This window comes from Rutilus rutilus (assembly GCF_951802725.1).
Source record: "Rutilus rutilus genome assembly, chromosome: 25".
Taxonomy (NCBI): Eukaryota; Metazoa; Chordata; class Actinopteri; order Cypriniformes; family Leuciscidae; genus Rutilus; species Rutilus rutilus.
Genome location: NC_140229.1, coordinates 28,669,382 through 28,679,212, shown reverse-complemented (window position 1 = coordinate 28,679,212; position 9,831 = coordinate 28,669,382). Strand labels below are relative to the sequence as shown.

Sequence of the window (9,831 nt, the reverse complement as noted above, 5' to 3'; positions counted from 1 at the left end):
CCACGTTCGTTGAAGTGCGCATTGTGCGGAGAAGGCATCTGAAGTAGTGTCACAGGTCGGGGATACGGTGGCACCACGCCGACCGACCTCCCCGTTAACCCCTTGGCAGTGCCCTTCCGAGGAGCTACCCCACAGCCCAGAGACGACAGACAACAGAGTAACAATTTAAAAGACTTTATTATTTAAATGATTCTAAAACTGGAGGCTGCTCTGAATGTGGACGGGGGGGGTAAGTATCTGGACACTAAGGTCAGGCCCGTTGGCGGGCGAATATGGCACTGGAGGAAAGACTCTCGAACACAGGGGCGCAGATCCTCACTCCTTGTGGCCGTTCTGTCTCTTACAAAGGGGTGGGCACAGGGGACTCAATGGTGGTACTCTTTATCGTTGTTTTCTACCTCACAGGATCGGGATTCGGCTGGCCAAGCGAGGCACCACTACAGGAGGTGGGAACTCTTCCGAAGACGGGCCGGAACCAGCAAGGGAAGGACAGGAAAGTGGCAGCACTAGTTCCACAGCAGCAGTTGAATGAGAGTAAATGCCCTAACGTTGAGCATCTATTCCACAGGGTCAGCCTGGACCACGGCCGGGAAAGATCGTCGGCTTGGACAGAAACGGCACTACAGGAGGTTCGGGACGACGTCAATGTGGGTAAGTAGCTATATCCTCTATTCTTCGGCTTTTGCGTTTCAGGATCAATGCGCCACCGGAACGGCCTCGGGCTCTAGACTCGGGTTGTACACCTCTTCGAAGGCTGCGTGGAGCCGCCACTCTGGCCTCTGGGGATCTGAATCGAACTCGGGTCGCCGCTCCAGGTAGGCAGAGATCGTAGTTCGGGTAGTCAGGTCAAGCCGTCAATGGTGGTGCTTCAACATAGGGGACAAGGCTCTTGGAGGTAGTGGCGCGAGACTGCGGCTCCAAAGCATACAGCTTACGAGGAAGGACCTTCAGGCTGCTCGGTATAACTTCAGGAGAGAGTACTCACAAGGGGCGTTCAGCTGTGATGGCTCAGCATAGAAGGCAGCGCTTTAGACTGTGATGACTCCGCTTATAGGCATCCATGCAACAGCATAAAGAGAGGAGACATTCAGAACGTTCAGTATAACTTCAAGAGAGAATACTCACAATGGGCATTCAGCTGTGATGGCTCAGCATAGAAGACAGCGCTGTAGACTGTGGTGGCTCAGCATGTAGGCATCAATACAACAGCATAAGGAGAGGAGACATTCTGAACGTTCAGTGTAACTTCAAGAGAGAGTACTCACAATGGGCGTTCAGCTGTGGTGGCTCAGCATAGAAGACAGCGCTTTAGACTGTGGTGGCTCAGCATAGAAGACAGCGCTTTAGACGGTGGCTCAGCATATAGGTATCAATGCAACAGCATGAAGAGAGAAAACATTCAGAACGTTCAGTGTAACTTCAAGAGAGAGTACTCACAATGGGCGTTCAGCTGTGGTGGCTCAGCATAGAAGACAGCGCTCTAGACGGTGGCTCAGCATATAGACATCAATGCAACAGCATGAAGAGAGGAAACATTCAGAACGTTCAATGTAACTTCAAGAAAGAGTACTCACAATGGGCGTTCAGCTGTGGTGGCTCAGCATAGAGGACAGCGCTTTAGACGGTGGCTCAGCATATAGATATCAATGCAACAGCATGAAGAGAGGAAACATTCAGAATGTTCAATGTAGCTTCAAGAGAGAGTACTCACAATGGGCGTTCAGCTGTGGTGGCTCAGCATAGAAGACAGCGCTTTAGACGGTGGCTCAGCATATAGATATCAATGCAACAGCATGAAGAGAGGAAACATTCAGAACGTTCAATGTAACTTCAAGAAAGAGTACTGACAATGGGCGTTCAGCTGTGGTGGCTCAGCATAGAGGACAGCGCTTTAGACTGTGGTGCGTTCAACTTAGATGCTTGGATCCTCCGCCCATCAACACGTTGTTATTGCACTTTTTTTCCCCCCTCGCTGCAAGCACTGTACTCCGCCCCACACGTGCAATCACCGCAATATCACTCTCATTAATCGTGCAAAGTTCAACGGACACCGCAGTATCACTCCAATTCCCCAAAACTAGAACAATGCTCAAATCCAGCGAGATATTTCCATGCCGGTCGATGGCGGACATCTAGTGAAACAACAGTTTTATTCCTGATAACAGTCAAAGATGTTCCTTTACTGTCGCCTCGTTTCTCACCACACAAAGTGGAACACTTATCTTTCTAGTGGTAGCTCCGATGTATAATCCTTCCCTCCTCAACTCCACGGCTGATAATTCCTCACCACATGCACGGATTCACTGGAAGAAGCTGGCCAGATGAACTGAGCACGTCCTCTCAACACTGCACTTGTCGATCTTTCCCAAGAAAAGCTCACGCCACGAATTATCAACGTCACAGCTTACATGCTCACACTCCTGTAGAACGCTGCTTTTATATCCTTCTCTCGCATATCACTCGCGTCTTTGTTCTCTCCCACAGGTGCGGCCAATCTCTAATCAATGTGAGCTGTCTCGAGCTCATGCGCACTAGCCACCGGAATCAGACTCGGGGTTTCCGGAAAGACGTCTGGGGGGAAGGGGGAACAACAAAAGAAAAGTTACGGCTTTTAGTCACCCCGTGACAGTAGCAGCACTGGCAGAGTGTGAATACGAAGATGATCACACTGGCGAGGACACATCCACGGAACGTCCAGTCCCACCAGGTATAAGCATACCTTGCTGAGCGGGTAGAGGAGCTGGACAGGATTTCTGCAGTCTTTCTCGCCAGATTCGCTTCCACTTGAGCTTGGTTGAGATGGTACTCAGTCTGTAAGATGATTTCTTGCACCAAGTCCATTGTTTTGACCAAAGCTTGAGTGCTCTGTTCATAAAAAGTGTCCTCCCACCAGGGAGAAACGTCCACGTCCATTGGTACCTTCCCCAGGATGTTTATCTGACCCATTGAAAAGTCCTCTTTCACTTCCAAACAGAACGTGTGGTTCGCAGGGCAGGTCAGACCTCCATAGGAGAAGGAATTCATCTCACTGACGACGCACCACTGTGTGTGAGACACTTGAACAGCATCAGAATGACCATGCAATGACTGAACATTAATGAGCTTAGAATTATTTGAAGAAAAGGGTTGTAGAGTGTTGCAGGTACAGATAATGTAACTAGATGTTTCATGACAACAGGTGCGAGTGGTAAACAAGGTTTCAGTGCCCTTCAAAGTCATATACCCCGTCAGATGATCCCATTTTATAATTTGATCCCTCACTACCACGCCAATAGAGCGTATGGTAGTGGAATTTAGATAAATTTGATCTGGGTGAATTAGAGGGAAAGTGGCAAAGAACCCAATACAGCCAGTACATTCATTTCCAGTATACATCATTAATGTTGAAAGCAATTCAGAATACTTAATATTTTTCATTCTTTCTGATGCAAGCCATCTATGCAGATCTAAAATTTCAATAAGATCATTTAAAACATGCCTAGGTGTTTTATGGAGACGAAGATCTAAAATTTCTTGTCTTGCTGCAGTAAACAAATCTTGTGCATACAATCTACAGGCTAAGTCATGCTCGATGGTACGGGTCTGATTGAAAATTGATTGACTGGTCGTCAGAAGCGCCTGCGCCTTGAAATCTGACCGCTTTGATAATGTTTTCGTTACTATTGGTGATGTGTTGAAACCCAGTAGCTACCTGATTTGCCAACCAAGTTGAATATTGAGATTGACCTGTTATTTTGTAAGTGTTGGATATAGAATTAACTGAGCCAAAAAGGCCTGCTATATTTCCAAACAGGTCTCGTTTGGTACGAGCAGATGGAATTTGAACTGCAAGTCTGTTTTTGTAATCAGAAATTAAATCATCGATGCGTGACTGTAGCCATGTATACGTCTTATCATTAAAGTTGCAGTGTTTTACATAAGCAGATAACACATTAGAGATGTTATACGTGACATGTGTTATCACAAGATTGACATCATGTAGTAAAGTCTTATTTACATTTCCTTTGATTATGCCCCCTGGAGGGGTGGTATACAATTTCGGACACTGTGTGGGTTTTTTGTAACCGCATGTGGTTAAGTTAAAGCAATGGTGTAAAGTCCATGAACAATTGTGAGGGCTAGTGAAATTATCCATGTTTGCCTCACATTTTCCCACACAGTATGTTCCTTCTTTTCGGCCAGTCCAAACAAATGTTTTCAAGTTATTGTTAGTGTAACGTAAAGACGGGTCAGAATGCCAGTTCTTCCTTGATCTAATTAACTTACCCGGATCCTCACAGAACACAAAAACCCTGTTCTCCTTGATAGCAAGAATTTACATGATTAACTCACTGACTTTCCAATCAACAAACAGCCTCTGTTCGTCCTGGACTGCCTACAGAAAAACAGATGGCGCCTATCACCTCAGTAACTCAAGTGACTGTCATGTAAAAACACATCTTTTTCCCCTGAATCATTTTGCTTACTCCTCAACAGGAAGTCACGAGGACAAGGCGCCGCAATGTCGGCAATTTCACGAATCCCCTAGGGGACTTCTTAAGTCACCTTAGAACAATAAGACAAGTGTCCGACCACAAGCCATGTGACTGGAAAACGCACGTACACACATTTACATTCACACCCTCCCGGCTCGGACCGCCAAAAGTTCAGCGCGTGGTGTGAACTTTGTATGACTCCACACGCACAAACACAAAGAAACTATACTAACCCTGACCACGTGGTTTACAAATACCCTATAAACTATATAAATTGTATTTCTGGTTGTGTTTCAGGGTCTTAATACCCAAATTACTATATCTATAAGCTGTATTGTTTTATAACCAATGTAATATGCTTGTAAAATCCCGAGACATCGTGTATCTTTGTTGTTGGATCACAGAATCACCGTTCGCGGTATCATTTTGTGCCAAACAGCCCAACGGTGTTGAATCTTTAATCCAAAATCATGGAGGATGCAGTCTTTTATTAATATCAGGCTATAAATGTTTCCAGATAAGTTTATTCCTTCAGCGCAAGACGGAAGAGGCGCGAACTTTTAGGAGGCGGCCGCAACACGCCCTTCCAGATGATTGGCTCCGGAACGGGAGGAAGGCGTGGCTGTGGTCCCTTCAAAAACACGCGCCCGGCTCTCTAAACTTGGCAGTTCAACCGTTCGAGAGAGAGACCCGCTTCTTCCGTTCGCTTTCTTTTTGTTTCGTTTTACTCTAAGTCTTTGTTTCTTGATACGTTATTTCAGTTTGATGATTCTCATACAAACCACCTAAACCAACTTAAAGACTAAGTTATCTTTGAGCTAAATTTAACGAACTCTCCAAGTTACCATAGCAACCAAACCTCGCCTCCGACGAAGCGGCCGACCACGCGTTCCAGGTGCCTTTGTTTCATGAGACGCATACAAGAGGGCTCCAAACAAGTACTGTATATCCTTAAATTTGCAGATCCAAAAGAAACGCTGTTTAAGTTGACTAGAAATTGCTATAGCCTTTGGGTTCTCGTTGAGAAGTAACATTTTAAACTGTTTTGCCTTCTTCCTTGTTCTGATTCTCTCATACACAATCTCACATTTTTCCTAGACTTACAGACACACTCTTTCTCAAACTCACACGCTCCTAGACAGACACACCCACACGCTCCTAGACAAACACTCCCCACGTGCTCCTAGCCAAAACACACATACACGTGTTCCTGAACACACACGCTGCCACACCTACACACACCCAAAGCTCTCTCTCTCTCTTCCTCCTCTCTCTCATTTTCTCTTCCCCTATAACCTCGTTATTGTTTTATTCTGTTGCTTTGTCTTATTTTATGTTTTATTGCGATCGCTTATGTTGTTTTGTTTATGCATATTTACTCCTGCGTGATTTGAATTAGTACATGTAATCTTAGTTGTTTGATTAAAACTTCATAATCCTATGAAACTGAATCTGTCTCATATTGTTACATTGCTGAAATCTCTGAGAGTGTTGATTACCTCTAAAAACTCTACCAGTAAATATCTAAACTGTCTATAAACCCTAAAGTATCGTTCTCTGTGGCCACAAGAAGGATATCTTGTCGGTGTTATAGACTGATAGGTTTCTGTTCAGTAATTGTGCATATTGTCTGCCGGACAGATAATTTGCACGATAAATGAACACTAACTTTACCTAAATTTCCCCTGATTGAACACATAAATTCTACCTACTTATCCCCTATTTAGAATAAATTAATTTGTGTATACAACACATTAATATTCATATCTTATGAATATTAATTCTGATTGAGCTAATTGAGCTAGTCCCCAACACAAAGTCATTGTTGTTACATTAGACACCTTATTTGTTAGATTGAAAAGAAGTTCAGTAAACTTTAAATGTGTATTGTTATGTGTTGTAGTGTGTGTGCACCTATATGTGGATGGTTGGAGATCCTTAGTGGAATAACATTTTTTTGGAACTCCGCCATGGTTGTTATTTTCATATAGTGTGTGCATGTTACCAATATTTGAATCTGGGAATTCTTCAAGTTGGTACCAGGCGGTAATATTGTGGTGAAATTGTGGTGCGCGTGTGTAGCTTGTGAAGTTTTTGTCTGGAAGATGGGTAGAACCTGTCTTACAGCATATTTTTGTTGCACAATTTGGTTCCGGTGCTAATCCGGGGGGCCATGTGACTATTTCTTTGTATGTGACTGGAATGTATGATGTGGATGGCCCCTTAATATATTTCCATACCCATCTACCGCATCCTAAGGTGTGTGCGAGTGTGACTCGTTGTCCCAATTCGATGCAGGTGGGTCCGGACACTGTCCTGGCATCTGGCCTCCATGGAATTGCGACGACTGTCCTATGAAGGAAAAAGATCACAATTAATTCAATGAACCTTTGAACCGTTTACATTGGGACATGTGGTACCATCTTAATTTTCCTCTGATAGTCACGGCCACGCAACTGTTGCAAACAGCTTTAATTTCATAGGGCCCGTGCCATCTTGGGGAAAATGCGTTTTGTTTTAGTCAAGTCAAGTCATTTTCATTTATATAGTGCTTTTAACAATGTAGATTGTCTCAAAGCAGCTTTACAGAGATAAATGTATAATTTAACGTAAGATTGTTTTGGCTTTATAGCGGTTCTTTAATAAAGTTATTTTCCAGCTAAAGTTAGTTTTGATTGATTCGCTTCCGTCGCAACGATCATTTGTTTTTAAATTAGGGCCGCCAAGACGACACCATTCTCTCTACACAGACTTTAAACGCGAACCTGTGAGAAACGCTGATGGCGTTCAGATGCGCATAAAGAACGGGTTCTATAGTTATGTGCGTTTGAATATATGTGTGCAGGTTTGGAATTCCCTACAAACCAAACCTAAACAAATTACTGGTGTTTCCTTATAGTTTTGATTCAGAATTTTATTTTATTTTATCAATTCGGGGTAGATACGCAAATTGAGTTTTCCCGACGACGCGTTATCTGGAGAGTGGGAAAGGGATCCTCCATAGGGAGAGACTAGTTGGTACTTCAGCACTGCGTTGACATCGGGTCCAGGCGAAGGTCCTTCATCAGATCTGGAAACGGCCTGGATCCGGCAGGCTGCGGGAAAACCTTGGGATAAACAAAGACACTAAAATTAGCGTAGATGCCATTCTTCTCATGATGTAACAAGTACATCAGGATTTATGGGAAGTGTTCCCGGTTCCAGCTGACCTAATCTATGCAGCCTAATATTGAATTATAGAAGTCTATAATGTATTATGTGAACGCTATGTCAAAGAGATGTGTCTTTAATCTAGATTTGAACTGACAGAGTGTGTCTGCTTCCCGGACAATGGTAGGAAGGCTGTTCCAAAGTTTTGGTGCTAAATAGGAAAAGGATCTACCGCCAGCAGTTGATTTTGATATTCTAGGTATTATCAACTGGCCGGAATTTTGAGATCGCAATAGACGTGAAGGAGTATAATGCGTTAAGAGCTCGCTCAAGTACTGCAGAGCTAAACCATTTAGTGCTTTGTAAGTAATCAGCAATATTTTAAAATTGATGCGATGTTTAATAGGGAGCCAGTGCAGTTTTGACAGAACCGGGCTAATATGCTCATACTTCCTGGTTCTGGTAAGAACTCGAGCTGCTGCGTTTTGAACTAGCTGTAGTTTGTTTATTAAGCGTGCAGGGCAACCACCCAGTAGAGCATTACAATAATCTAGCCTTGAGGTCATGAACGCATGGACTAATTGTTCCGCATTTGTCAATGAGAGCATACGACGTAATTTAGATATATTTTTAAGATGGAAAAATGCGGTTTTACAGATACTAGACACGTGACTTTCAAATGAAAGATTAGTATCAAAGAGCACACCCAGGTTCCTAACCGACGACGAAGACTTAACAGAGCAGCTATCAAGTGTTAGACAGTATTCTAGGTTATTATGTGAGGAAGTTTTTTGTCCAATAATTAGAATCTCTGTTTTTTCAGAATTTAGAAGTAGGAAATTACGAGTCATCCAATTTTTTATATCAGCTATGCATTCTGTTAATTTAGTGAATTGGTAAGTTTCGTTAGGTTTTGAAGAAATATAGAGCTGAGTATCGTCGGCATAACAGTGGAAGCTAATTCCATGTTTCCTAATGATATCTCCTAATCAGGGATGTAGTGGAGGCTAAACGCACGTAAACGCCGTTTACGCACCTCCCAAAATTTGTAAATAGCGTTTGCCCACCTCCAAAGTGCGTTTATCCACCTCTACATTGCGTTTATCCACCTCTAAATTTCACATTATTTGAGCGGACTTTGCTTTCCCAGTGCGTGATTGCCGATCGGCACGATTCGAGCATTTGGGCCGTTAACTACAGAGCAGAACGCGCAGCGCGCAAACACGGAGCAGAGAGCGCAGCGCGCGACACACACACACACACGGAGCAAAGAGAACGGCGCACATACGTAGCAGAAAACACACGCTCGTGAAGTTACTAAACAAGCTGCGCGAGAATGAAACTTGATCGCAGCCGCAACAGGAAATCATTAAAACGATGCAAAAAAAAGTTAAAAGATATAAAAGACAACTTTTATATTTATAAGTTTATATTTTTATTCATTACAGGCAGCTGGTTTAATCGAGGGAGCATGTCAAAACCCAACTGTACAAGAGATTCAGAGGGAATCAAGCCTGCACCAGGTTAAAGACTTTCCCTCTGGAAACACTGATCCACATTTTTCTGATAGACCAAACAACTAATCAATTAATCGAGGAAATATTCAACAGATTAATCAACTATGAAAATAATCCCAAATCCCTAATCATTATGCACAAGTGCATTGCATTGGAAGCCCTGGATATAAGCCTCCCTCTCGATCTCTCTTAAATATTTTTGTTTTCTCTGTTTTGTCATTTAGTAAACTTTATAGATTTCAACCATATTATTCCTTTTTGAGTCTCTTTAACAAGAACTTAGATTAATGTATGAATTGAATAGTGATTGTGTGACCTATGATGAGGGAACAACCAGTGATACCCTTGGTAGTACCATCAAATAATAGCCTATAGCGATGTCATCAGGATACACAGTGGCCCACCTTACCGGGTGACCACGTTGTGGTCCACCAAAATTTATAGTTTACCCACCTCTTTTTTTACCACTACACCACTGCTCCTAATGGCAGCATGTACAGAGTGAACAGCAGCGGTCCTAGTACTGAGCCCTGTGGTACGCCATACTGAACTTGTGATTGATAAGACATCTCTTCATTTACTGCTACAAACTGATAACGGTCAGATAAGTATGATTTAAACCATGCTAGTGCAATTCCACTAATGCCAACATAGTTTTCTAGTCTATTTAAAAGAATGTTGTGGTCAAT

General features: G+C 43.2%; 1 pseudogene across 1 annotated transcript; it reads right to left on the bottom strand.

Moving 5' to 3' along the window:
• Positions 1 to 2,544: 2,544 nt before the first annotated feature.
• LOC311285445 lies at positions 2,545 to 4,135 on the bottom strand (annotated as a pseudogene). The gene has a single exon. The product of its transcript is annotated as an uncharacterized misc_RNA (transcript).
• Between the last annotated feature and the right edge of the window lie 5,696 nt (positions 4,136 to 9,831).